The following is a 23,554-nucleotide window of genomic DNA, read 5'->3' on the forward strand; positions in this document are numbered from 1 at the left end:
GTCTTAGTGGTTAACATTTGGCTCCTTATTACTTATGCAAATGTCTGCAGCCAGCTTGAAGTTCTCCCCAGAAAGTGGGGTTTTCTTTTCTACTACATTGTGAGGCCCCAGATTTTTTATACTTTTATGCTCTGTCACCTCCTGAATGCTTTGCTGCTTAGAAATATCTTCCATTAGATACCCTAAATCACCTGTCTCAAGCTCAAAGTTCCAGAGATCTCTAGGGCAGGGGTAAAATGCCAACAGTCTCTTTATATAGCAAGAGTGAACTTTACTCCAGTTCTCACCAAATTCCTCATCACCATCTGAGACCACCTCAACCTGAATCTTATTGTCCATATCACTATCAGCATTTTGGTCAAAGCCATTCAACAAGCCTCTAGGAAGTTCCAAATTTTACCACATTTTCCTGTCTTCTGAACCCTCCAAATCTGTAGAAAATTCCAAACTTTCCCACATTTTCCTATTTTCTTCTGTGTCCTTTAAAGCATTCCATCCAAAGTGTTTTCCACATTTTCAGTATCTTTTCAACAGCATTCCAGTCCACTGGTACCAATTTACTGCATCAATCTGTTCTCATGGTGCTAATGAAGACACATCTGAGCCTGGGCAATTTATAAAGGAAGAGGTTTAATTGACTCACATTTCCACATGGCTGGGGAGGCCTCATGATCATGTTAGAAGACAAAGGAAGAGCAGTCATGTCTTGCATGGCGGCAGGCAGGAGAGAGAGCATGTGCAGGGGAACTCCCCTTTATAAAACCATCAGATCTTGTGATACTTATTCACTATCAAGAGAACAGCATGGAAAACACCCCCCCTCATGACTTAATTACCTTCCACCGTGTCCCTCCCAGGACACATGGAAATTATGGGAGCTACAATTCAAGATGAGATTTGGGTGGTGACACAGCCAAACCATAGCATCATGAGATAAATTAATTCCCTGGTGATTGTCCAGCAGACAGAAGTAAATCATTTTTACTAATTAAATCTAAGTGATAATATGGAGAAAATCAGACTTGTGAAAATCACAATAATGATAAATGACTAACTTTATTAGAATTTAGTATGTTTTTCTTGCTTTGAAGTGTTGTACATAATTAGAGGGTATTTAATGAAGAGAAAAATGTAGTTATGTATTTATCTCTTTTCTTTGAATGTTCATTCACTTCTTTTGAAATCTTATAGCACTTTGTACAATCTTGAAGCACTTGTAACAAATTACATTACTCTAAAGGTATTTATAGCTCTTTCTACATTCTTGCAGAATGCAAACTCTTTTGGCCTGTAATACCTTACTCACTGGTTAAAACATATTTGCATATTGAAAAATTATTAAAAATAAAGAATAATACAAACTTTATCAAATTCCTTTCTTCAGAGCCTTAACTTCATAAGATTGTCTAGGAAGAAGCAGAAATTTGACAGCATAATTGTGTAAATTTTGCACAATCACAGGATAGAATTAGTCAAGTGTTGCTACCTAATATTCTTCTGTAGGATGGAGACAGCTTGCAAAATTGTTTTCCTTGCTTTGCTAAAATGTGGCTTTTACTTTTTAATGTTTAGTATTGTTGGTAAAATTTTTCTTTTAAATCGTTGTTGTAGCTTTTGAAATATGTTTCATTAAATGTTACTAAAGTTATCTTGATATGTGTAATGAAGTTAGATGAATGAGGGATTCTGAGAAAACTTTCTAATATTCCATCGAACTATAGGATTACAGTTCTAAATAGAAATGTATGGAGTTCTTTATAGAAATGTGTGGCCTTGCACAACGTTGGTAGTACACACTACTCTATAAAATATATTTTTTAATTCTTTTACGAATAATGAATTTTTTGTGGGTGTGTCAAAGATGTTTTTCTTAATAGTCTCTATCAAAATGTAAATATACTCATTCATTCTTTCCCAGCTGAAACCCAAGGGATAAGTTTAAATGCTAAAGAAATTAGCTTTGAAAGTGTAGCACAAGCAAGCAAACATTAGTTAAATGGAGGCATTAGAAAAGGCTCAACAAAGAATCTGAGATCTTCATAGGAGATGTGGCAAGAAGTAAAATATAAAGTTCACCTACTTCACAATCCTATTGCCGGCCTGGCTTGGAAAAATATAAGTCATTTGTCATTAGCTTTCCTGTCTTAGCATTTATTCTTTCTTCTTGAGAAGAGACCATATCTCATAATGACACTAAAGCTGCTTTTCCTCTCATGGGATCTGTGTTAACAATAGCACATCCCTTTTGCAATCACTGTGAGTGGCAAGGCAAGGCCGCCCTCCATTCTGATGCTGTCTCAAAATGTTCTCCTGAATTCTACTAGTGCCAGGTTCATCTCAAGCCTCTGCTCACTCATTGTGTTGCTTTTGGCATTATATCTCCTGCATGGCTATGAGGAGATAATATCAAGTAATGAATATGTATCTAAAAATACAAGCAAAAAAGTAAGATTGTCTTTTTATTAGAGTAAAATCCATTGAATCAAATTTACACTTGTCAAAAGGTTCTAAGTGGTTTTTGAGAAGCCATTGGAAAAGAGCTTTCTAAGTATAACAGAAGTCATTTAGTAGCTGGAAAGTTCAGAAATATCAGCCAAGGTCAAAAGACTTGAGAGAATTACATTTTATTTTTTGCCTTTCATGTGAACAATGATTCATCCATCAGATATTCAGAAAAAGGCTGTGTTTTGTGTGACTCTTAGATTAGTTGATATTATCTGAGTTCATATTAATTTCCTTGTTTGATAAGATCAACTGGACAAAAGATTTTTCTGTTTAAAGCTGCAAAATGCTATCTAAATCTTCTGTATATTTATGAATGCATCATCTTGGCTAGATCCATGAGTAAAGAGTTGTGAATTTGTGTTATTTTTTAAAGTTTTCTTTTTGAAGTGAAGGTCTTGACATAAGTAAAAGTTTAAAGAGTTACTATATCAATCAATGTCACAGAGGAAACATGTGGCATACGCAATTTGGGATAATTTGAGCAGCTATAAATAGGGGACTATTTATAAGGTGTGGAGAGCGTGTAGGGAAATCATGTTGAATAGCACAGTATCTTTGGGATCATACAAAATAAGGCACTAATCCCCCAAGTCTGGAAGTCACAAGGAAAGGAAGCACCCAGAATTAGACACAGAGGCCTGTGCAGAGAGGGCTACCTGCAATCTGAAGGATGCAGCTGTGACCTTCAGATGAGAGATCCCACAATGATATCTTATCTCCCCACAAGGTGAGGAGCAGAGTATAAATATTCTGATCTCTTTCTCCTTCCACCTGTTTTCTTGCTCATATCCTAATTGCCAGAACCCAGAAATTCAGTGGGCAAAGAAGCTTTTGCTGCTTTCAGCCATTTAGAATTTTCTCCAGGGCATTGAGAGAGATAGAGGAAGGTGGGACATGAAGAAAAAAATATGTATGTGTGTGTATATGTATATACGTGTGTGTGTGTGTGCGCGCGTATATATATATATATATATATATACACACATATATATATATACACACACATATATATATACACACACACACATACCTAGATATATCTAGCTCAGTTCCACCACTATAACGACGTTAGGTTTTACCCTGTTGACTGTCTTTCTTCTTGTAAAGTTGAGATGTTTATGTGTCCTTGTAACTTTCACATATTTATTCCAATTCTGATTCCTAATCTCCAGAGTATGATTTGATATGTCTTAGATATTTTAGTGTGCTCATTGTTTTCTTCTCATATTCATCTTTTCTTTAGTCTTAACTCTCCCAGTCTTCTCAAGAGTTTCTCATGTAACATGTTACCTGGTGGTTTAGATTCTATATTTCACAAGAGGTTGGAAGTGAGCCTAGTTAAATTAGATAAAATTACTCTTGAAAATTCTTTAATTTATTCTTACAACATGCACACATCTCTTAGTGTGTGAGATATTAAATTGAAGACCCATGACAAAAACAACAAAAGTGAAGTTTATACACAGATGTCTGGGCATTCAAGCCATTTTTCCTATGTTCAAATGCATAGTGGTGAATGAGGAATGAATGGAAAATTCTAAAGTGTTCCTAATTGCCCACAGGGTTTACTTCTAAATATTTTAATATCAAAGTCCTATAAGCTTAAACTACCTATGTTTGTTTCTTGTAAAGATTAAATAAGTGAGTGAAATCATGTCTTTGGGGAAGATAAATTAATACATAAGCTAAATGTGTATATGTTATATTTCTTATATTTCTATCATATATTGTATTAACTCTCTTCCTAATTCTAATAACCCTTTTTTGGAACTCTTATTTTTCAATATTCCTTTTACAACAATTTTTATTTTGACTTAGTAATGATACCCTAGTTGTGAATTCCCCACCTAAGAGTGTGGTGAGAGTAATATTTCAACCTATTGAAATCAAATGGAAAGAAATGAGATATATAAGACAAAGTCTTCAAACATTGGATAAATCATCATCTCCATGGGACAATGTAGAAAAGAGACTTTCATTACACAGATGTTGGAATTAATGGCCACAAGAGTATTTTAATTCAATATAATCAACAAATATTCATTGATTATGTGTTAGGTGACCAGCACCGTAAAACAAAGTCATAATTACTAAGTAATGCATGATCGCTCACCTCAAGGATTGTGCAGGTTAGTGGATGAACAATATGTGTGCCAGAGTTAGGGGTGAGATTTGAAAAAGATGAATAGTGCTACAAAAGAACTGGTACAGTCTTCCCTAGACACGAAGGCAAGGTATGTACAGGTTAGAAATTCTTCATAGAAAATATAACACTTAAGAATCTTGAAGGAAAGGAGTGAGCAAAGGACACTACGGAGAAAAAGAGTTATCAATATTGTCATATGCCTGAGGTTAAAAAAGTACATGAAGTCATTAAACGACTCATTAAACTTAGTAATTAGGTGTCCATGATAAACTTTGCCAGGGATGTATCAGTGGTGACATTGCGGCAGAAGTTCCATAGTGCACTAAAAGGTGATTGTGGTCTGGGGAGACAGAGAGTAGTCTTATATGTAAACTGTTCTTTCAAGGTTCTTTCTTGGATCAGAAGATAGGCAGGATCAAAGGGTCCAAAGAGTCTATTTTGTTATTGTACATAGACAGGTGATCACAAGGAGCCCGTAAGAGGGAAGAAGTTACAAAAGCAAGAACAGGAGTACCAGTGGAGCATGTCTTGACATGACAGTGTGAAAAGTCAGATAATTAGTATAGGAGGAGGAATGAACGTTCCTTGGAAAGGTGACTTTTTTGAGAACAGGAGAAATAAGGAAGAGTGAATTCAGCTTTAGATTAGTTTGTAGGTATAAATGCCGAAGAAGTTAACTTCTGATAGTCTAGCTGTTTTCTGTTAGTTTTTGGATATTGACAATGGTTGCAATTGTTATTATAGAGATCAGATAAGAAGTTGGTAAATGAGATAGAAAAGGTTGCTGGAGGCCTCTGAGTTGCTTTGAGCAGAATAGTGTTTCTTGTGTGAACAAATGTGAACCTGAAAGAGCCAATCCTTCACAATGGATCCTGAGTGGTAACTAGGCCTAAATTTAAAATAGATCTAGGCCGGGCGCGGTGGCTCACGCCTGTAATCCCAGCACTTTGGGAGGCCGAGGCGGGTGGATCACGAGGTCAAGAGATCGAGACCATCCTGGTCAACATGGTGAAACCCCGTCTCTACTAAAAATACAAAAGCTAGCTGGGCATGGTGGCGCACGCCTGTAGTCCCAGCTACTCGGGAGGCTGAGGCAGGAGAATTGCCTGAACCCAGGAGCCGGAGGTTGCAGTGAGCCGAGACCGTGCCATTGCACTCCAGCCTGGGTAACAAGAGCGAAACCCCTTTCCCAAAAAAAAAAAAAAAAAAAACAGAGCTAAATGCTCATGTGCTGAGTAAAGGTTACAAACATACTCTGAGCTCCCACAAATCCCACACCATTTTATCCCTGGAACTTTTAGAGTCCACTGGCTTTGGCCAATCAGGACTCAGCTGCATCAACCAATCAGAAGTCAGCTGCATTTACCAATTAGAACTAAGCACTTGTATTCTTTATGTGCATAAAAAGACCTGATTGGGAACCTGGGAAAGAACTTTTGCTGTAAAACCTAAACCCTCTCTTTGTTCTGTGGAATACACCTTCCTTTTACACTAAAGGCTGTTTTGCAAACTCTTCACTGTGAAAAAATGTCTCTTTCCTCCAAATTCCTTTTCAGAGAACTTTTGTTCACATCTGAAAATTTCAGGTGAAAGTAGTAACCCTTCAGTACCATAGAATGTGACTGATCCGGAGATAAGGATATTTACAAAGATGATTAAGTTAAAATGAGGTCGTTAGAGTGGGCCCTAACCCAATATGACTAGTGTTTTTATAAGAAGAGGAAACTTGTATGCAGATACATATGTAACAGTATGCATACCTAGAGAGGGAAGATGATGTGAAGACACAGGGAGTAGACAGCCATCTGTAAGCCAAGAAGGGAAACGAAATAAATTCTCCCTCATGGCCTTCAGATGAAACCAACCCTGCTGATTTTAATTTTGAACTTCTAGTCTGCAAAACTGTGAAAAAACTCAAGTTTGCTATTTAAACCAGCCAGTCTGTGGTACATTATCATGGCAGTCCTAGCAAATAAACACAAGGGTTAACTAAAAATAAAAGCATATTTTTGTAGTAATATATTTTTTTTTCTTCAAGATTTGGTGCCCCAGATACAGATGCAGAACATTTATGTTCTGTGTAGCATGTAGCATGCTATTAAAAGAAACAGAATATGTGTTTGTCAATTGCCTTCACAGGGAAAAAGACAAAATATCAAGATAATGTCAAGTTTGGAAATATTCATATACATATTTAACCTCATTTTGCATATGTGTATATAAATATAGTTATATATGTCATATATGATATATCTAGATAATGATGTTAATTTGTTATATCATCTATCACTTATGTATTTAAGTCCATAATTAACACAAAATTTAAATTGCACAAAAGAAAATTGGAAAAATAAGAAAGAAGAGTGACATAAATGCAGTTAAATAGGAAGGAAATAACTAGATATTTATTGAAGGCCTATCCTTAGACAGTATGTTAAATGCTTTTACACACATTACTACATTTACTCCTTAAAATAGTCACCAGGTTTCATGTTGTCATTTTTACAAATGGGGAAATTAAATCTCAGAAAAAGATAAGTAACTCACCAAAATCATATAGCTATTATATATCAGAGCTGGGATTTGGATGTAACTCACTAGCTTTAAATAACTGTACAAAAGGTATCACAATGGACTACATAATTAATTGCCGGTGAGTCATTTTTTTTCCTTGGCTTTCCTGTTTGTTTTCTATTAAATAATTACACAACATTAGATGAAAACAAACTCAGACTTTATTTTAATTCATTTTAATTATTAATAGGCAACAGGAAATCAGGTGAGGCTCCCAATAAGTTACTGTGTATTAAATCATGGTTGAGAACTTCAAATAAGACGTGATTCTTAGAAGTGGTGAAATAATGAACAGATTATGTTAGATTACATTTCATATTATCTGCTGTGATAGTTACAGCAGTATTGGTAAAAATAATCAAACCTTGTGGTTAATAAAATGAATAAACTTTTAATAGATGTAGTAAAAGAAATTTTTATATCTAGAAAAACATACAAATTAAGTTTAATATACACCATTATCATTAAACATCTGTAAAATATGTTTTTGAATTATAATGATAAGAGCAATGTACATTCTTTGAAATATTTTACACAAAGGAATAGTATAATAGTAAAGTTGCTTTTCCCTCTTGGCTGGTCACTATTTAGAAGCAATATGATATGTTCCAGTGAATCCCCTAAATTTCCGGAAGGAACAAAGGATGCATCCCTTCTGTCTTCATTATGTAGCAGCACATTATAGCATCATGAACACTGGGGTTCCTGCCATTATAGTAATTCCTTTCTTTGTCTGCCAGTCTACCAGCATGAAGACTCAAATGACCACACAGCTGCTCAGTTTTGGATTTGGTAGAACCCTTAACAAGGATGCTGGTTAGAATAGCTTTCCTCATCCCTACTCCAGGAACGAGGACCGTTAGTCCAGAAAAGCCTAAAGTTGTAGTAATGAAATCACTAATTATCCCACATAGATAAATGCAAATTATAATTAGAAGTACTAATCCTAATTTCACCATTTCAGCCCCAGACTCATGTTTTCTAGCTGTTTTTTTTTTTTTTTTTTTTTTTTTTTATGAATGAGAGGTTCTCATGTTGCCCAGGCTGGTCTCGAACGTGTAGCCTCGCCTCCTCAAGCGCCAGGACAACTGGCCAGAGCCACCATAGCTCCCCTCTTTTCTTTTAAATGTTGAGTGTTTATTCAGAAAAGTACACAGTGGGTATGGGCAAGCTTTATTACACATGAACTTGATTTCACAGAATTAGAATGGCCATATCACTTACAGTCTTATACAATAATGGCCATTAGTTAAATACTATACTTTTCCTAGAAGGACAATGTCCCAATCTCTGATATGTCACTTCCAAGTTGGTGCTTAGCTCTGCCCTCAGGAGACCACATGATGTATGGTAGGAACAGTACATTCCTTGGTTATTCATCATTGTCACCTCTCCTTCTAAAACCTCCTCCTAGGACCCTCGGTCCTAGGAGATGTTTTTCAAGATTTTATAAACCCATGAGTGGTGGTGCAGTGCAAGGTGCTGTGGGAAAGACAGACAGTTCTATGCCAAGAATAATTCAAGTCAGGCCAAATTACTACTCCCTTTAGTAGGTAAGTGGTCTGATGTTTTCAACCTGCCTCCAAGTGGCTAGTTGGTCTCTTTGATGGATGGTACCATCATCCATCAAGGACTCAACATCGATCTCTGCTTTTGACAGATCTGACATTCAGTATCAGCATTACCTAATACTGATTAGCACAAGGGAGCCCATGGTATTTGGCTCATGTGTATTTTGACACCATGGCTTATTTATTTTTGAGTTCAGTGCTCAAGCACTGGGGTGTATGAGGACAGAGGCTGGCAGAGCTTCCCTTGATGAGCCATCTAGAATTCTTTTTCTCTAATCTTCCAATATGGCTAGTTGCTCTTACCAACCAGCAGAGTCATTTACCACTGTCCACTGTATATTACTCATTGAGGAAACTGTCCAGGTGTCCTGTTAAAAGTTCTGCCAATATGGAAGATTTCTCCTCACCATTGTCTGTCAAGGGCCAACCTGAGAGAAATGTAATGTGAAAGCAGTCCATATTTTACTCACTACAACTATTGTGACTCATCCATGAACAAAGCTTAAGGTTTTTTTTTTTTTTCCTCTACTAGCTGATTATGAGGAACTTCCTTAAAATATGGGTGTAAGCTAAGACAGGTGCTGACATAACAGAGGTAAGAAGGCAGTCTTGCACCCTTAGAACATCTCATGCCCTACTTTGAAGATGTCATTTCCATTATATAATTTGGTTGATCTGACAGTAACCAGCTTATTAAAAGTGGTGCTAGTTACATTATCACTTAATGTCTTTTATGGTCAGGACACCAGCCTTTGCTAGGGACATAGAACATGCAGCAGTTTCTTTACTAATGGTGAGTAGATCTCTGTTGCAGACAGCTTTGCTCCAGGATCTTGGAGATCTATGCTGCAACTTTCTATATAGGGCTTGTCAGAAATTGTACATGAGTTCTTTTTTTTTTTTGAGACGGAGTTTCACTCTTGTTACCCAGGCTGGAGTGCAATGGCGCAATCTCGGCTCACCGCAACCTCTGCGTCCTGGGTTCAGGCAATTCTCCTGCCTCAGCCTCCTGAGTAGCTGGGATTACAGGCATGCGCCACCATGCCCAGCTGATTTTTTGTATTTTTAGTAGAGACGGGGTTTCACCGTGTTGACCAGGATGGTCTTGATCTCTTGACCTCGTGATCCACCCGCCTCGGCCTCCCAAAGTACTGGGATTACAGGCGTGAGCCACCGCGCCCGGCCACATGAGTTCTTATCTACCATAAATAACTTTAGAACCAGGAGGTCTACTGCATTACATGTATCAGGGACAGGTATGCTTGTATTGCATTTTGAACATGTTGGAGAGATTCTTTTTGCTCTGGGATTGACTCAAAACTTATATCCATTCATGTCATCCAATAAATGAGATGGAGCAGTATTTCAAAGTGTTGAATGTGCAGTTTCCAAAGTCTAAGAGGTCTACTAAATGCTCTATTGCTTTTTTCAGTTGTATGTGTTTCAAAATGCAATTATTTCAATTTCCCATGGATGATATAGTAGCTTTTAAAAAGCTGCAATTTTTTTGCTGTGCCTTTCATTTAGAGATTAAATCAAATTATCTTTCTTTTGAATTTGGGCTTGCTCTAGTTACTTATTTAATCAATGTAATGTAGCTGAAAGATGGGGCTTTTGAAGCCAGTGATAAGTAGGTTGTAGCTTTTGTCTCAGGCCTCTTGAGACAATCCCTATTGGAATCTAGTTGACATGTTAGGAGAAATCCCAAGAAGCCCCAAGGAGAGCTCCATGTGAAAAGCAACCAAAATCTACAGCCGACAATTTCAGCTGAGTTCACGGCCAATCAGCAGCCTCAACTTGATAGCCATGTGAATGCACTTCCACCCCAAGATGATGCTACATTGAGCAGAGATGAGCTGTTCTGGCCATTTCCTGCCTGAGTTTAATATTCATGAACAAAATAAATGATGGTTGTTTTTCTAAGTTAAAAAGTAGTTCTATATGCAGCAATGGATAATTGGAACAGAATATCTTAGCATGTCTCATAGCACAGGATTGCTAAATACTTCAACAATGTGACAGGCACCTGAATGCTTTTAGGATTTATTTCCCACTCTCTGCTATACATGTGGCTTACCATGATGTAAACAATACATGAAAGTTTCTGCTTACACTTCTGATTAATGTGATGTCATTTGTGTCATGAACCAACGTGATGTTTTGCAGAATGTCATACAGACCAACTGGGAAAGTACAGTATCTCCTATGGGAAGAAACAGGAAATTCACTAAAAATTAACTAAAATTAACATTTTTTGCTAAAAGTAACATTTTCTGGAAGGACACTGGAGAATGTATCTGGAAACAGATCTTGGGGATATGGAAATGGAAGGGCAGAATATAAAAGTGGATACTAGAAAGTGTTTTTTTGTTTGTTTGTTTGTTTGTTTGTTTTTTTCTATAAAGCCACTCTCACATACCTCATGATTTAATAGCGTATCATTGATACCTGGATCTGGTCTTCATACATTGGTGGGATCACTTCTTGAAGCTTGGATAAAACAATGACCCATGGTAAAAATGTGGAGATGCTGAAATATACAATCATACATAATAAAATAATTCATTTACAAATAATTTGAAATAAGGCAAGACTAAATAAATCATGGTTAAGTGAATAATTCTTGAAACTAATGGAGTTGGATATATGGACATGTAATTTTTTAAAAAAATTATAGTCTACGTCCTTTTGGTAGTGTTCTCTTTATTTGCAATGTTAGAATAAACCAATTGTTGATCTTATGCAATTTTCCAAAGAGATGGTTCATTTGATTTTTTAGACTATTTCACTCTGTGAAGTAGTAAAGAAAAGGTGTTCATATTCAGTAGGCTTTAGAATGGTTCGTAAGAAAGAAATACATATTCAATGCAGTCATGGTTTTGTTTCATTTCCTGTTATGTCTGCATTTGGATTTTAAAATAAAATTATTCTATATTCAAATTCTTCAGTAACTGATGAGAGAATTCTCATTTTCATGCATTATTTGTGCATATTGAAAATTATTTTTAAAACCAGACATTAAGTTGAAAGAAATGGAAAATGGAAATTAGCGCATTAAAGGAAAAGAGAAGCCCAAAACCATGAAGACATCCAGGAATGAAATCTTTCTTTAGTTAGACATCTAAAGCATTCATTCATTCATCCATTCATATACCATATATTCTTTCAATAAATACTTATTGGGCATCTCCCAGACACTGAAGATTCACCAGTGAACAAAATCTACATGCTCTCTCCTTTCGTAAAGCTATAGTCTAGCAAAAAGAAGTATATTAAAAAGTTACAACATAAATTATTTAATTAAAACTGTGAAAGTGTTATAAGAACTGCAAAGAGAGCAACAGACTTTTAAGCAATCTTTTCACTTCTGCCATTGCCCTCTAATAATTCTTATGGTCTTTTCACACCACACCACACATGTGTGATCCTTTGAAAATATGTCATAGCTCTGTTCAGAATCTTCCAATAGCTTTCTGTCTCACTTATGGAAAATTCCTATTTTGATTAGGTGTTGCAGAGTAACAAACCACACCAAAACTTAGTGGCTTAAAATAACAATTTTTTACCTCTAGGGTTCTGTGATTGGCTGCATTCAGATGTATGGGTCTTGCTTTAGCTCTTTCATGTGATTGCAGTCAAATGCTGCTAGGGCTGGATTCATAAGGCTTGAACAGTTCATGTAACTGGACATCCAAGATGACTTCGTCATTCACAGATCTCGTGACTTAGCTGTGATGGCTGAAGCAGCTGAGCGCTGGCTATGTTCTTTCTAAACATGTGGACTTCCTATTGCCTTACTTGGACTTTCTCAATAACATGAAAATCTCAAGATAGACCTCTTACATGTGGTTAGCTTCCCCAAGAGTAAGCATTCCAAGAGACACAGGTAGAAGCAGTACTTTTTATAACAAAGTAATGCATGACACACTACTAGTTACACAGGGCCAGGCTAGGTTCAATACAGAAGGGAGCTTCACAAAAATGTGATTACTTGGAAAGATGGTTCCCTTTGGAACTAACTTCTACAAATTCAAAACCTTTTAAATGATGGAAAGGTCTTGAAATTTTTGGTTTTGCTGTTACTGAAACACCAGGGGTTCTGGCTAGGTCCTGCTGCATACCACACAGAAAGCCAATAACTGAGACAATGAATATTTCCAAGGAAGAAGGCTTTAAGCAGGTGCTGCAGCCAAGGAGGTGGGAGATCAGTCTCAAATCCATCTACCTGACAGAGTAAAAATTAGGAATTTGTATAGCAGGGAAGAAATTTGGGAGGGGTAAGGAGGAAATAATGATGAATGAGGGGCCTGTTGTCTCATTGTCTAGATGCAATGATCTGGTGAGTTTCATTTCTTTAATACTTTTTGAGTGGTCTGATGGTCTTTTCCTAAGGAAGAAGCTAAGATAAAACAAAGGTGAATTTCAAGCCTTAAGACAAGAAGCGTCAATTTATGTTTATTGAGGGGAAAAAAAAACTCACCAAACTGTCTATGGGACTTTCGGGTTGGTTTCAACACTTAGCCATTACTTCTGTCTTGATTCTATGCCTTTCCTCCCTTGATCATTACGTTCAGCCATACTGGCCTCCTTATTGTTCCTTGAAAATGCTGGGTTGACTCAAGGAATTTTGCACTGTGGTTTTCTCTTTTTTTTAGAACACTCTCTCCCAGATATCCACATGGCATTTTCCTTCATTTTAATATTTTTGCTTAAAAAGTCATCTTCTCAGTGAGACATTCATTGATTACCTTATTTAAAAAAGTTACCATACTGCCAAACCTTCTTCCTCCTATAGCATTTTGGTCTTTATTTTTAGCTTCATTTCTTTCCATTTAATCAGCATGACGTATTATACATTTTTAAATAGCATTTTTGGAGTAGAGTATACATAAGACAGTCACAAACTACAAATATACAGTTCAATGCATACACCAAAGTAAACCAACCCTTATAATCAGCACCAGAACAATTAACAGAATATAATTATGACCCCAAAATCTTAATTATCCCCTTTTAGTCACTGCTGTGCCAGCCAATGGTAACCCCTATCCTGATTTCTAATACTATAGACTTGGTTTTGTTTATCTTTAAACTCTATATAAGTGAAATAAGACATAAAATTTGTGTTTTCCTATTTTTGTCTTAAATATTATACCTGTGAGATTCATTGCTGTTGATGCAGTTGTTCAATTTCATTGTTACATGACATTCCATTGTATAAATTCACTACAATGTATCCATTATAATGAGCATTTGGTATTTTTCCAGTGTGGAGCCAATAATATTGCTATCAACACTACTGTATGTTTTTTGATATTTTATATTATATATTGATATAAACACTACCACATGTGTATTTGATATTACATATTTCTGTTTATTATGTGTGTTCTGGAGTAAAATGGCTGGATTGCTGATATTCTATTTATTTGATTTGTTATTCTGTTTTTCATTTTCAACATGTGAGTTTAATGAGTATAATGGTTTTAGTCTATAATTACTACATTGGGATAGAGAAGACTTTCTTAGAGAAGCAAATGTGAGTTGAAAATTTAGTTTAGTCGATAGCTTATTATATAAGGAGGTTGGAAAAATCTTTTCTTAAGCAGAAGAAAAAGCCTGCTGAAAAGCTTGGAGGTGGCAGAGTATGTGCATTTGAGAAAATGAAAGACATGTGTGGTGCTTAGGGAGTGAGGAGGTCAAAAACTGAGAGCATATTTTAGAAGATTCTAACGGCTTTTATCAAGCCTTAGAATATTCTCATGGTTTTACTCATTATATTTAAACCAGTGGAAATATATCACTTATAGGATAACTCCATAATCATATTTTCATTTGAAGGAAAGCCCTGGCACACACTTAAGTGGGGTTATAAGTAAGGAGGCAGAAACTGACTAGGAGAATTTTTAGCAGTGTTAGTCAGAAAACAAGGTTGAAGAGAAAAGATGTTTTGAAAGATATTTAGTATTTAAACTGTTAATTAATTGATCACAGTGGCTGAGATATTTTTTCTAGGACGCTTTAGGGTTTTCTTGGGGGAAAGAAAACCAGATTGAGATGTATTTAAGACATTCAAGGGAAGATATACATATATCTCCAAGGAAGAGTATCAGCTGAAGATATAACATTGGGAGTTATTTGTAATATAGTAAATAAATATGATATCTTATTTGAAGATGCATAATGCCCAAGATCAAGATTGGAGAATTTTCAATATCTATATTGTGTCTAGGGGAACATAGGCTGGCACATGGCCTAAGAAAAACATGTTCAGAGATGCAGAAGTACAGCTAGAAAGAGAATGTTCTAAGGGAGGAAACTCACTAACACCGGTATCATCACCACACACTTATCCCTATCTGACATTATTTTTGTCCATTTGATTGATGTTTATTGTCAGTCTCCCACCTACTAGAAGGTAAGCTCCATGAGAACAGGCACTTGCTGCTTCTGTTTACTTCTGGTTTCTTAGCGCCTAGCACACTGGTAGGTACTCACAAGTATTTGTTCAGTTAATGTTAATTAAACAGTTTATTATGAGAATTGGACCATGTCCATTAAATTTAGCAATATCGTGGTTTCAGTGACATCTTCAAGAACTGTGCACTAGTCTGCTCTGACTGCGATAATAAAAATACCACAGGCTATGTGGCTTAAACAACAGAAATTAATATTCTCATAATTTTGGCCATTGAAATCTCAGATCAAGATGCCAGCAGGTTCAATTTCTGGCATGGCCTTATTCTGAGCAGGCAGATAGCCACCTTTTTATTGTGTCTTTACATGGCATTTCTTCCATGTTTGTGGGTTCAGAGTAAGAGAGGGAGCCCTCCTGTGTCTCTTCTAATAACATGAAACTTATTATATTAGGGTTCTGCTCTTATGACTTTATTTACCTTAATTACTTCTTCAGGAACACTGTCTCAAAACATAGCCACACTGGGGATTAGAGCTTCCATGTAGGAATTTTGGGGAGACACAAACTTTCCTTCTGTAACAAGCTGCATAATAGAGAAGTAGAAACTCAGTTGGGCAGAGTTGGAGGGAATGGTGGGTCAGGAAGTGAAGTTAGCGACTTACCTTATGACAAGTTTGTCTGAGAAGGTGTACAGTGAGAAAAAGCAACTGTTGGGAAATGTAGATTGAAGGTAGGATCTTTGTTCTGTTTGTTTATTTTTTCTAATAGGAAGCATGAGATAAAGATAGCAAAAGAGAGTGAGGACAATAAATAGGATATGTTTTCTGAGGAGGCTGAAGGGGATGAGATTCAGAGCAATGAGTACTTGGCTTTATGTCGGAAAATGTGTGTTTTGTAACAGCTAAAAATGCAGGAGAAATTGGGTGCAGAAACAATGAGGTTTAAAGGTAGAAAGAGTAGGATTTCCCATCTGATAATTCCAGTCTTCCTTTATGGAGGAGAAGGCCTGGGCTTCAACCAAGTGTTAAGTGTTACAGATTCAATGGTGAGAGAAGGGTTTAATCAAGGAAACATATTAACTTCATAGGAAAACTGCTTTCAAGTACATGCAGTTATGCACTAAACATGATCTCAAATTGATACACTGTTATGTGATTTGTTCTTGTGGTGTCCAGCTTGGTGAGTAGAGATGAGAGAAAGTAGATGATTTCTACAGAGTTGTTACTTGTGGGTTTGTTTGCTTGTTCCTAAACGCTGCATTTTGTTTTGAGACAGATTCAGAAAAGAGGAACAACTTAATTAGGAAATTATTGTAGCAGTTAAGTATGTCTATTGGGCTCATATAGTTTCTGAGATTTAAAAAATTATACAGGGTATTCAGAATATTTAGGAAAGAATTTTACCTTGTTTCAAAAAGCATAGAAAGGATTAGCTGCACTTTAAAATGTCTTCTCTTTTACTAGCTCATAGCATCCCATTCTTTCCCTTCATAATAATTAGTACTAATTACAATACACATATTTATTTGTGTGTATGTTTGTTCAATGGTTGTATCTTTTAGTATAACATAAATTCAGTATTGTAGGGATCTGCCCCTTTTACGCTGTTGGTGCTCAATGATATTTATTATGATAAATGTATGGAGTTCATATGATAATTTCCCCCTGGATATTAGCATAAAGATTCTGTTCAGGTCCAGAATTTCTTCTTCTTATATGTTAAATTATTTTCAAATTGGTGTTTAATGAAAAGAGAGTAGGCTTTGGAGTCTAAGTAATCTTATGTAAGTTGCACAAGTCTGTTTTCCCATTTGTAGAAACAACGAATCAGAAAAGATTGCTTTCTAGAGAAGAAATAACAATTGAAGCCACATCTACATTTCATGGATGATTAAGAATTTAATCTAAAATAAAGGGATTATGAAAGATTAGCTCTTTGTAGTCTTAGGGAAAAAAGTGGAGAAACAAAGAATTTAATTCTGTATAATAAAGAACTAAGAGATTGTGAGCAATATGTTAGTTCCCAGTAAAGTTGTTATGGGGAGGCTCAGAAAGAGATTTGGCTAAAAGAAATGGAGTCCTGGAATTTTGGTGTCAGACTAGGGCTGAAGAACCTCACAGCCAGCTATAAACTCCCTATGGAAGTAATAAAAATAATAACTGATATGTGATATTTGATTTTAAATAGTTGCTGATTTGTGTTGTAATTTCTCTTTCTTATCCAGAGACCTTGATGAGTTTGTTACTAATAGCTTGTGTGTGATTTACTGCCCTAGGTAACTCACATAAAGAAGTCATGATTTCCTACGGAGCAACATGATGTTGTAAGATGACAGTAGTCACAGGACTGGTAGAGAGACAGCTAAAGAAATACACAAAATTCCAACTAGAGACTATCACATCAGCTGAATACTGGAATCTAAATATATGTTGAAGCCTCTTGAGTTTTCTCAGTTAGGAAGATGGGATAGGCTCCTATTGTCTTACTTGATGACTTAAAGAATAATCCATGTCAGAAGGCTTCAGATTACATGGAATTCATAACATCTACATTGTAGGATTTGTTGCCAAGAATAATAGATAATGCCAACACAACTGTTAGCACATGCTGCAATTTTGTTTAGATTAGAAAAAAGCATCCTCTTTTGGTGGATGAATTAGAGAAAGGTACCACTTTGGGGTAGATGCATTCTGCTGTAAAGAGCATAACCCTAGCTAGAGTGTGTAGGTTTCCCTACCTTTGTGGCTAGTCACTTGTGGACAGTGCAGAAACTGCACAATCTTAGTGTGGAAGCCTTTGGATAATGTAAATGCCAGGTGTAGAGTAGACACACAACAGAAATGGTAACAACTAAAATGACTCTGGATTACATTAGGCTATGATTTAATGCTTATTTCTAGAAATAAGAACTGATATGCTGATTATAAATTATTTTCCATTTTTCCTGCAATAAGTCTAAGTTCAAGTATGTGTCTGTGTGTGTATATATGTGTGTGTGTATCTATGCATGTGTATCTTTGCATGCATGTGTGTATGTCTGCTTACAAACTTGATTAGCTGTCTTTCATTGAACTTGCTGATGTAAAATACATGTAGAATAGAAACTTTGACCCATCTCTACTAACTTCTTCAAATACAAATGTATTCTACATTAGTAACAGAGGTTTTAATAAAGTTCTTTTAAAGAAGAACTCACAAACTATTTCAATTTAGTTTTAATTATCACTCTAGGATAGCTTCTCCTCTCTCACTACAATCTGAGCTACAAAGACAGCTCAGGCTCCTGGAATTGCGCTGACCTTGAGAGCATGCTTTGAGCTTTAAATGTTTTGTTACAAGCCAACCTCCTGCAGATCTCTCTGCAGTGCTGTATTGACTCTTGTGAATGGATCCTCACATGCAGTTTGACTCTTGTGCTTCTATGACCTTGCAACGCACCTGGAGAGGTACAGCCAAAAGTTTTCTTTTATCTTGCACCTCTCTACCTCAAATCCACATGTTCTTACTGCTCTGTAGTTAACTGTCTTAGGCACAATGTGACTACATAAATCCTATGTAGAATTAAGGGTGTTTTAAGTGAGATATTACATGATTTGGCATTATGCTTTCCAATTTGATCTTTTAGAATTTATTTACAATGTTCCTAACTACTTGGTAAACTGAAAATTTTCAGAGTGAAGAATTAAAGTAGCTTTCTTAATAGATGGTGCCATAGACTGCTTGTTTGTATCTTCCCCCTCCTCAGGTTCACGTGTTGTGGCCTAATCCCCATTGTGACAGTATTAAGAGGTGGAGCCTGTGGGAGGTGATTCGGTCATGAGAGCGGCACCTTCATGAATAGGATTAGTATCCTTACACAAAGAAATATGAGAGAAATTATTTCTGTCTTGGCCATGTGAGTATACACTGAAAAGGATGCTGTCTACAAGCCAGGAAGGAGGCCCTCACTAGACATAGACTCTTCTGGAGCCTAGACCTGGGACTTCCCTGCTTCCATATCTGTGAGAAATAAATGTCTCTTGTTTAATCCAGCAAGAATATGGTATTTTTGTTATAGTGGCCTGACCTGTCAAAGATGGATAGCATCAGGCATTATTTATGTTTAACCTTCCTAGGAAGGACATAGATTTAGAAAATGAGTTTTGTAGTCAATTTTGATGGAAAATATGCTTCCGGCTACATATAAATGTGCATCTAAATTCATCTAAATTCTCGTCCTGCAAAGTAGTAGAAATGACATTTGTTAATTTAACTTGAACAGTAAATAATAGAATCACGGAATTTAAAAACATTAAAAACAAAGCTGAAGATAACATTACACAGTTCAAACAAGATAAACAAGTTCTGTGTACATAGTAATATGGTGTTATTGCAATTGTTTACCCAGCATTGATTTCCTCCTTATTCTTTGTAACAGAATGCTAACTTGGTTTATGTGTCTATCTCTCTCTCACACCATCTATGCCTCAGAGAAATCTTCACAAACTCAGCTTCCAGGATGGGTCAGAACCTTGGAAACTGCATTTGCCTGGTCAGTGATCAGCTCAAGTAAAAGCCTGTGATCCAGTGCTGTCCAGTGAAACGTGAGATTAGTTTTGCTTTTACGAATGTTTTGCTCAGGCCTTAAGTCACTGAACCCAGGTATCTCCCTGCAGCTAAATATGAGCAAGGAGATATAAAGTTACTGGCAGCCATTGTACAATCCAATTTATCACTGAATCAAACAGCCTTGAAGTCTGACCTACCTGTATAGATTTGCTCTCAAGTGAGCTACGGTGTTTTCTCACTGTTAAGCAAGTTCAGTTCACTGGGATAAACACTAAAGGAAAGACACCCAAATTTATGCAGAGATAAAAACTGATAAACATTATGAAACCAAAAGAAAGCAAAACTAGATTTGATGAGGGAATCTAGAATGGGCATTAGACAAGGCCTCTGAAGAGATCACATTTAGGCAGAGATCCAAAGTATAATTTTGCTAGGTGAAGAGTTGGGGAAGGAACATTTCATGCAAAGACTCTGAGATGGAAAATCTGGTGACGCTTTTGAGGAACTTAAGAACACTTTTCATGGCTATCCAGTTGTCCCTGGATCCATCTTAATAGACACAACAAGGGAGGTGTCAGTAGACAAATACGTTAACAAGGAAGATCTGTGTCCCACTTGCTTCCACTGTACTTTCATTTTCTTTTTTTTTTTTTTTTTTTTTGTTGCTGGTAATACAGTGACCACCTAATTTTGCTCTGGAGCTTTATTTCTTTTATTTACAATTAAATTGATTTAATTCTGAAATATGAGAAGAAATTTACACTGCCCAGTTTTTAGTTAACCTAAATCAGGAGTTCTGTTCAATTTCTGTGGGTTGGTTGGATAAAGATGACAAAGATTTATGTTCATGTATAAGCTTGTATGTATCTTTCTTTTATTATAAGCATGGGAAGGCATTTAGATTGTGGCTTATTAACAAACTGTATGTATATAACTCCTGAATAAAACCCCAGAAGAACAAGTAACTCAGAACAGTCAGCTTGCCTGCTGTTCCTTCTTTATCATTGTACTCATGAGTCTATCATGAGTATACCAGAATCTCAATAAAACACTGGTGTGGAAACAGAGAAGCAGAACTTATTAAGACTGGACCTAAAAAACCTTAGGAGGTAAAGATGGGACACATCTCTGAAGTCAGGGCCCAAACACCAGACCAAATTGAGGACTAGCTAAAACAAGGATAGAGTGGAAGCAGCTTTCCATAAGTCATGCCCATTAGTGTGCCATGTCAGTTTATCTTTGCCATGGCAACACCTGGAAGTAACTGCCCCTTTCCATGGCAACAACCAGGCAACCCAGAAGTTACCACCCTTTTCCTAGAAATTTCTGCATAATCTGTCCCTTAGTTAGCATGCAACTAAAAGTGGGTAAAAATATGACAGCAGAACTGCCTTTCAGCTGCTACTTTGGGCACATTGCCAATTAGGTAGGCCTCTTCTGCAAGAACAGTACCTCTGTTGCTGCTACTGTACACGGCCGCTTCAATAAAAGTGACACCACCAGCTTGCCATTGAATTATTTCCTGGGTGAAGCCAAGAACCTTCCCAGGCAAAGCCCCAATTTTGGGGTTTGCCTTCCCTGTGTCACTTATACAGGTGACTGGCTGTTCCTTGAGTGAGATGGCTAGTGGGAGTCTAAATTATAGAGTCCACTGAAGAATAATATCCTGTTCTTCTGTGTGGCAATTGAACTATAAAAAGCCTGTATTTGAGATACAGTAGTCAAATTTCTCAGGGATGAAACACTCAAAATTAAGTAGAGAAGAATTTTATGATTTAGTAAGAATCATATGGATTATGGGAACAGAGTTCCCCCTCCTAGGCCCTTGCAAAAAAAAAAAAAAAAAAAAAAAAAAAGGAAAAGAATAAAAAATAGGTTAAGAATCAGCCAAGGCTTTAAATCCAGTGGTAGAAATGGGAAGATGGTGAAACTCTTTCAAAGATGGCCAGTCTTCCAATTAAAAATAGTTGGAACAGGAACCAGTTCTGATAATTTACTGTTTTTGATTAGTTAACAAGTTAAATAAAATACATGTTCAAAAATGTTCGAATAACACAACTGCATTGATAAGAAAATCTGCTAAAGCTGTTACTGTTACCATTTATTTATGCTAAGCATATTGTAAGTATTGTTTCTCTCATAATAGAGCTACCCGTCAGGTAGATGAGTGAGTGGTTACTCACTCATTGGAGGGGAAAGAAATCTAATATAAATTATTCTTTGAGGAATATCCCTTATTACCTTACTGTGATCAAATTCACATATTTTAACTGTGTTATATATCTCCCTTTTTTACTTGCAAGGCAAAAAAAATAGAGAATTTAATTGTGTTAATATATATCATAAATAATAACAATTACTAGAGCTTGTCCCACCAATTCCAAATACTGAATTAACCTGAAGGAAAAATTCTTGTTGTGGACTACAGATCCTGTGTTGTTGTGTACAAAGTGTTTAATAGGGATTTCATACAGACTGACAATTCATTACCAACTGACTAAGGGTCACTAGGCACAAAAGCATTAAGGAATTTTCTCAATGTTATAATTGGGGGATACCAATAGTAATTACATATTTACAGAGGGGATTAGAATAAAAATGAGAAAAATATAAACAATATTTTACATAGTAATGAGTACTCAAAATCTGTTAATTAGTGGCTAAAAAAGGAATTTCCCAAAATTAAATTTTTTTTAAACAGTTGATTTATAAAGGGTATTTAAGTAAAATTAAATTATTCACAGAGCAGAGACACAACCTGAACCCAATAAACTGAATAAAATGCTGGCACCTTAATCCATGACCAAGCTGTTTCTCATTTATGGTTTCTGTTTTTCTTGGCCTCTCTTTCTATTCTGGCAAAATGTGGTGTTGAAATTATAATTGCAGATGAAGCTAATAATAACATGTTTTGCTGAAGCTGTTTCTAGCAAGGTGTAAAATCCCACATTGGTCTACCTTGTTAGAGTCAGTGAGAGCCAAAAATAATCAATATGACATGAAAGATAACTGCATTTCCTTTCAAATATGCATAATGTTATGGGAAAGGAGTCAAAGTAATTTTCACATGTTTTCTGGTTGGGAAAATATATATCAAGACTTTTTGACTGAATTGTATAGCGACAGTGCATAAGTTAATTCTGTTTGAATGGAGGACTTTGCTCTTTTTTGGGCTCAGCAGAATCCACTAGTTGGTTAGGTTGGCTTCAGAAATATATTCAGCAACTGACTTGTGGATGGTTGTAAATAATTTAATACAAGGGATCCACTTGTTTTCTAAATTGCTTAAGTGCCGTAAACATGGATGGGTGGGCATACAGTAGATACTAAAGAAAAACTACTTGTTGAAAGATTTAAGAAAAGTTGCATAAAATTGAGATTGTTTATTTATTTACATGCATTAATTAATTTATTTAGTGATGTCAACAGGCTAAAAAGCCACCTATGAATTAGTATGGGCACAAAGATGCTAGTGAATTTTGTAAAATAAAAATAAAATGCTGTTTTGTTAATTTGCCTCTGTTAATAAAAATTATGTAGTTTATCACTAGAAAAGATGATTTGTTTTATGCCAAAAGTAGATTCATTCCAGTAATGTAACAAGGTTAAGATATTATCGAGGCTTCTTTACTTCATATTCAGTTATAAACTTTTAGTAATTAAGAGCAGGCACTCCATAATATAATAATAAAATTTTACATTTGTATCATACATGACTCTACATGTATGCTTATTATTTTAATATTATCAGGAACAATTGGCATAGAAAGACCCTTTGACATATTTAGTTTT

At 36.0% G+C, this 23,554-nt stretch overlaps 1 long non-coding RNA gene across 1 annotated transcript in view; it reads right to left on the bottom strand.

Annotated features, from left to right (window-relative positions):
• Positions 1-8,250: 8,250 nt before the first annotated feature.
• Positions 8,251-23,554, bottom strand: part of LOC116549198 — a 28,389-nt gene continuing 13,085 nt past the window's right edge. Inside the window, exons 3-4 of the long non-coding RNA XR_004267745.1 lie at positions 18,851-18,857; positions 8,251-8,337 (exon numbers count right to left, since the gene is read on the bottom strand). This is a non-coding gene — a long non-coding RNA (uncharacterized LOC116549198). The remainder of the gene's footprint in view (positions 8,338-18,850; positions 18,858-23,554) is intronic.

The sequence above is a fragment of the Sapajus apella genome, unplaced genomic scaffold (assembly GCF_009761245.1).
Source record: "Sapajus apella isolate SASKATOON/1434 unplaced genomic scaffold, GSC_monkey_1.0 scaffold6, whole genome shotgun sequence".
Classification (NCBI taxonomy): domain Eukaryota; kingdom Metazoa; phylum Chordata; class Mammalia; order Primates; family Cebidae; genus Sapajus; species Sapajus apella.